The sequence below is a fragment of the Quercus suber genome, unplaced genomic scaffold, assembly GCF_002906115.3.
Source record: "Quercus suber isolate HL8 unplaced genomic scaffold, Cork oak 2.0 scaffold_105, whole genome shotgun sequence".
Lineage (NCBI taxonomy): Eukaryota > Viridiplantae > Streptophyta > Magnoliopsida > Fagales > Fagaceae > Quercus > Quercus suber.
Window position 1 is genome coordinate 291,093 of NW_027069570.1, and position 7,510 is coordinate 298,602.

A 7,510-nucleotide genomic window follows, 5' to 3' on the forward strand; every position below is an offset into this window, starting at 1 on the left:
AACTTTATTAAATTTTAAATTTTTAACTTTTTACTTCTTCTTCCTTTTTTTTACCTTAAACCTTTACTTTTCACACTAAAATGGTAATTGCATAATGCCAACTATTGAACCATCCAAATCCCAAAATGCTTAGGGGCCCATACCATTTCTACTTGGGCAAAAGACTCATTTGGATATAGTAGGGATGGGAATGGGACATAACGCAGCCCAAGAAGTCACATTATGGGCCAAAAAAATTATCTTGCCAAGGGACAAAATCTGAAACCCATACAAAACAAGAAGGGTCCAGCAAAGATCCAGTTTTTAAAGTAACATGGATGTTTCTTTTGCCACCAACAAAATAGCGTGTGCTTCATCTCTATTTGCCAATCCTCTAACATGAGAGCTGGTCCAATAATGGCAAATGGGCATTTGAAAATAAGATGCTTTAGGGTCTTTAGCTCTATCTTGCATTGAGGACAGATGTTATTATCTACTCAAAACCTGGTAGAAGAGAAGGTATCTCATGTGCCGGGTGCATACAAAACTTTTGTCCCAGTAGACAGGGTGGCTTTAGAAGAGAGAATTGCTAGAAATTGCTTAGTATTAGAAGATTAGACCATGACTCCTATTTCTAAGATTCAAGCATCCCAATTACTGTTCATTATTGCTTCAAATATTTACGATCAGTAAAAAACAATGTAACCAAAGGAACTATTACAACTTCTCCAATTCCTACATACTACATAGTAATGACACGAGATGTGTGCATCAAATGTGCCCTTACGTCAAGATAATACAAATAGTCTACATCTCTCTCATCTTTTCATCTTTTTATTACCACCAAAGCCTTTCTCAAAGCTAGGAAATGTCAAGCAGTCCTCACACGGAGAGTAACTCCATGTTCAGGTACAATAACCAACCTTAATGCAAGGGAGTGTTGGTATGCTGGCGATAGTGAGAAGCAAAACTTGGATAGAATAAGAGATAAAATCACCTTCAGTTCTGTCATGGCAAAGTGTTGGCCAGCGACAAATCCACGAGACCCTACTCCAAATGGCATATAAGCCTATGGAGTCTTGCAAGCCCCAACAATTCCATGAGCAAATCTTTCCGGATTGAATTTGTGTGCATCAGGTCCCCACAAATCATAGTGCTGTTGCAATATTGGGATTGGAATCGGCATGCTTATGCCTTTTGAGATCATAATGTCTTTGAATGTTATGTCTTCCAAGGCCGTTCTGACCACAAAAGCCGCAGGTGGGAAAAGACGCAATGTCTTTGGATCACCATTGTCAACTGCCATCAAATACAAGGTTAGCGAACCTATGTTAATGTATGGGTGTGTCAACTCTCATGAATGAAATTTCATCAGTGTCGAGTACATGGTTTAAAATTTGTGAAGCATTGCCGTTAACATCTCCTTGTAATATTTGGTAATTGATGTGTTAAGTTCATTATGTGTGAAATTAAATGAAAAGATGTTTTGAACCTCAATGGCATTATTATAGGAAGAATATTCAATCATGTTACTAACCGGCCACTAGAAGTCACTTTTCAATTGATACCTCAATGGGGCATGAAAATTCATTCTTGAAGGTTTTTTTTAGGCACCACCTTAAATTCTAAGGAAATCTTGCATTTATATCAACAGAAGCATCATATATAATGCTTCTACATGCATTTTCTTTTCCTCTTGTTTGCTAGGATATACTAAATTGTCATGCATCTATATGTAGTGGAAGTTTTTTTCATAGATGATAATTTGATAAAATCCAATAGAGACATAGCAGTATAAAATTCTACAACAACCACCACCAAGCCTAAATCCTAGCCAAGCCATAGTCTGAAGGGAATTGTTAAATGGGAAGTTATAAATAATGGTATGCCTAATTAATATAAAGCTTAATACGTTGAAGCACAGAAATAAGTTCTAAACTTACTCTTTGTTAATATTCCAGAAATCCACATATTAGATGATGAAATAATTATCATTTGTGAGTCAAGGATTTTATTCTTGATGTTTGTATTCCCATAATTTTAGGTAGAGTAGACTTTTTTTTTTTTTTTTTTTAAATGTAAATAGACTGGACTTACTGTAACCCTGTTGATATTTTGAATTGATAAAAGATACCAGACTTGGTTCTGTTGTTTTTCCAATCCCGTGGAGGGTTTTCTACATAAATTTTTGGTGTTGTATTCCTGTGATTTATGTTGGTTATTGTGCTTGACTAGTTTCTTTAAAAGTGTCCATTAAATATGCACCCAAAAAAAAAAAAAAAATTTCTTATATATTACTCTCTTCCTCCTCCTGTTGATCATCCATTGGCCTCCCCTCTGGCTGCCTGTCCCATCAGAGGTCATATCCATGCTCAAGTGGTTCACCCTGATCGATGTCGCCCTGCCCAGGGGTTACATCCCCATTAATGCGGCCAGAAGGGTTAGGTGAGCGTATTAAGTGTGAAGGTGACAACTTGCTCTGGGCTTGTCCCCACCTAAAATTATCCTCAGTATGCCGAGGACGAAGAGGTCCTCGGTGTGGATCCAAAAAAGAGTCTCCCTTTAAATTGGCCTCGGATAGTCATCCTTCCTCGGCATGGGCCATTTGGGCCTGGCTTGGAGTGGGCCAAGGCTACTCGATTTCCTGGCCCCACAGTTATTATACATTATATTTTCATAATTTCTCTTGGTGCCACTAAAATTTTTAATTTTTAATTTTCTCATTCTCCTAAAGAGATTATCATGATCATCAAACTTATCACATAATTAGAATTGCATTATGCATCAATGCTAAAATTTTTGCATTTAGAACATTTGATGTGAGAGGTTTTTTGGTATTTGGTGTGCCAAATGCCAAAAATTTGGCATTAATTAGTACTTTATGCCAAATATATGCTTTATACAATAAGTTTGACATATTAACTTTTAAAACATACCATTTTTACTTTTTATTTGTTAAAGAAAAAATAGGGCTTATGTGTGTAATCATCACCTTATGTCCTATGGTATATTGTCACTTGGGCATTTTTGGTAATTCTATGGGTACCACTAGCGCACAATAGAATTTTACCACTATTCAACCTCATTTTTACTAAGCTAATTGATAATATTATTATTTAATATATTATAATGGAAACAATTACTTCTTATATAACAAGTGTATTATAGTAAATTTTGACCAACTACTTTTCATCATATCATTTTTTTATTAACCAAACAAATAAAATTTATGACAAAATTTATATACAGTACCTTAGGTACTGTTTTTTAAGTTCCCCTCTTAAAACTCTACTATGTGGCTACTTAACTTTAAAAATACATTTATATCCATAAGAAAAACGCCACATAGCAGAATCTTAAGAGAGTGACCTAAGGAATAGTACAGAAACGGAGCCAGAACTTTGAGTTAGGGAAACCTCTGAGTCTACTACTTTTGTAGGTAAGAACAAAATTATTTTTGTTTAGAATTTTTTGAAGGGCCTGTTATTTATTTTAGATAAAATTAGTTGATTGAGCTTAATTTTGTTTTTAGTTTTACTGGTAATTTTTGTTGTTGAGCTTTTTTTTTTTTTTTTGGGGGGGGGGGGGACTTGTATAGTTTGTTTTAGATATTAGATCTATAAACGTTTTTATGGTCACTAAAATGAGGAAAATGCTAGAGCTGCAAGTTTTTTATAAATTACTTATGTAATAAGTAGTTACCTATAAGTAAGAAAAAATGATGTGAGTGGTGTGCTCATATGTGAACCAATAAGAATTTGCTACTAAAAAAGTTTGTAAAATTGTTATAAAAAATTTATGAGTATAACATTACTCTTAAAAGAATCAATGGTATTATTAAAGGGAAATAAAATATAATTTTATAGAACAAAATTGTTAAAATTAACACACACACACACACACACACACACATATATATATAATATATTTTTAAAAAAATTTAGGGGGGGCCATTGTCGCCCTAGTCCAAAGGTAATTCCGCTCCTAGAATAGCACTTAAGTACTATACCTAAATCTTGCTCTAAATATATATATATATATATATATATATATATATATATATATATATATTCCATTTTATGTACCAAACACCCATGTTGAAAATTTATTATTTTACTTTTATTTTTTCAACATTTGTCATTCTTAAACTTTTTCATCATCTGAGATAATTAGAACTTTTTTTTTTTTTATATAAAAAGAATAATAATTTAATAATTATAACGAGAGAAACCTATCATCTATATTGAAACCTATCATCTATATTGAAAATTCCAAAAATTGTCAACGACTGCAAATAATCCCGAATTTGTGTGTAGCACTAGTGTATTGATATGACACCACTTCTGTTTTTTTATTCCACCACTGTTCTCTGCTCTCTGGAGTCAAAAAGAAAAAACACCGCACCGGTCCGCACGGTAAAAAGGAGTGCCTCTGCAACACGCAGCAACTATAAATTCTCCTCATGCCAGACCCTTCTCCAAATGGCATGTAAGCCTGTTGAGTCTTGCAAGCTCCAACAATCCCATGAACAAATCTTTCTAAATTGAACTTGTGAGCATCAGAACCGCACAGATCACATTACTGTTGTAATATAGGGATAAAAATCTGCATGTTTATATCTTTTGAGATCTTAGTGACTTTGAATGTTAGATCTTCCAAAGCCTCTCTTGTCACAAAACTATAGGTGCAAAGAGGCAATATCTCTAGGATGACCATTGTCAATTGCCATCAAATATGTCTACCATGTATGCAATGTCGTCAATGTTGAGTACATCGTATCAAAATTTGTGAATCATTGATGTTAGCTTGTCTCTGTAAAATCTGTTGGCTTTGCAAAGGCAACATTGGATACTATAAAAGCTATAAGGAAAACACTTTCAAAGAAGATGAGAGAATGAAGACTAAATTAAATACAAAATGCAAACAACTTTCATTTGAAGACAAATGAAGAGCAAGGTTGCTGCCTGCTACCTTTTACATGAGAATAGAGAACTATCACTTCCAACTCATACCTTCAAACTATCTCGCTACTCCCTCTATGTTATTACCTAACCAGTGACACACAATTTGTCCCTATTCTTGTAACTGTTTCTGTTTACTACGTAGAGAATTCTAGAACAGAGAAGATCTAAAGACAAACTGTTATGGAAGACCAGAAGCAGAGGCACCTTTTGGTTTACCGATATCAACAATTTCATGTAATTGATGTGTTAAGTTCTCTATTTGTGAAATCAAATGAAGATAAGATTGAATCCTGATATGGAGTATTTCACAAAGAATATTCAATCATGTTACTAGAAGTCACTTTTCCTAGAAGATGTTAGATGATACCCTCAATGGGCATAAGAATTTTCTGGCAAAGACTTAAATTCATAAGGAAATCCCTCTATGGGACATTTGCTTCCAATCCCATAGATGTAGCAGCCTGTCCACCCTTTTTTAAAATGCTTATCTCAAAGAGTTCACAAAGCAAAGATCAATTCAACAATAATCTTCCAACTTTGATGCATATTCCAAACAAAAGCATCACACCAGATATGTTTACCAAACTAGAAGCAAAAAAATCCAGATAAGCAAATCAGATTTTAAATAGTCCCAGTTCCCAAACTCATCAGGACCACAATCTCTTCTAATTCTACAAGTCTCTTAAAAATAAAGTTAACAGATTAAGTGCATTCATCAGTGTTCAGATAAATAAAAATAAATAAATTTAAAAACAAGACCCTTGGAATAGATCCTTTCAACACCAGACAAGACCTTATGAAACAAACCCTTCAACTTTTCTCGTAAGCATCTTCAACATTCCTTTTGTCTGCAGCAACCATCATCAATTCATCAATATTTCCCCAGCAATATTTCATTAATCTGAGAGCATAAAAAAAATATACACATGTTATGAACCTCTTGAACATAGAATAATAAAAGAACTTGCAATTTCAGTTCCAATAAACAATGGGAAATTCAAATGATTATATATTGATTATACTTGAACAGGACTAGTTCTATAGGCTCACGCCTCACCATGATTACATATTGATACAAAGAATATTTTTAATTATTGTATCAGTTTAATGCAGTTCCATTGAACTATTTTTCAACCATCACAAAATATAACATATTGTTATCAAGCAACCCAACCACTAAAAGGTGCTCTATACGACAAGAGTTACAACATAAATAGTCAACGATTACTTTTGATCAGGCTCATAAACAGTGGCCAGACCAAAGTCTCCAAGCATAAGAACTTCGTTATAATCAATTAAAGATAAAACACAAGATATCTTGGTGCAAGACACTAGGACTATGGCAGTGCTCATGGCATACCTTCACATGATGTAACATGATCCTGTCAAACGTTACATTAAGCTTACTTATCCCCCAAAAAAATAATTTACATTAAGCCATGCTTAATGATGGTAAAATAAGCTCTCCTGCTTACTGGTACATCTGCATATTGATGAATGTGATAGGCAAAACTAGATTCCTAATCCATTTCAAGACCGATAATCTAATTAATTGATGCCCTAATCCAACAGATACTTAATGATTTCATATATCCCAAAAACATTATTCTTATCAAACACCGAGGTTGAGACATTGTTGCTGTAAACAATATATAAATTATCTAAAATCAATAACAGAATGTAACAAGTGAATCAACCAATGGTTTCAAAGCTGAAAATTTCTCTGCACGAGGTGTCTAGGACACCCAATTCATTACACCCAAAATTCAGCTGAGTATTATATGAAAAATCATGTATACATCAATACAAAGAGGTGGATGTCAAATAATTTATCAACCAAATAACTATAAAAAAAATACTATATAACATTAAAAGAATATCATCCACGAATCAATATCGAAATATAATACTTGGTTTAGAATTATTATCCCCGCACAAGGCTGAAACCCAAATTCAGGCAGTGACACTTACTATGTGAGAAGAATTAAACAGGAGCTTTATGCCTTTATACTTAGAATTCATAGGATTGGTGGAATCCGAGCCCCATTCTTAGTGGAAATCACTTGAAAATAAAACACAAGAATGAGAACTACCCTTTTGGGAATCCATTAAATAAAAAAAAGAAAAAACCAAAACCAAAAAAACAAAAAAAAAAAACAAAAAACAAAAAACGCCACTATCTGCAACACCATGCAATCCTTTTCTACCCATAAATCCAAACTAAGTTATTTTCCTCATGTCTTTCTTTCTATCCAAACAAACACTGTGCAACCCATGAATCCTTTTCTACCTATAATTACCATCTGGCTTTGTTGAATAAAATCATTTACTTAGCCACCAAAAAAAAAAAAAAAAAAAAACTTCTTTCCTTATAATTATAATTTCTTGAGAGGCTTTGTTGAATAAAATCATTTACTTAGCCACCAAAAAAAAAAAAAAAAAAAAACTTCTTTCCTTATAATTATAATTTCTTGAGTTTTCTTTCCTCCAGAAAAGTCTAAGGTTGGCTATCAATGTGTTTATAAAATCCAAACTCAGCCTAACAGTGTAGTTTTCTTTCTTTTTTT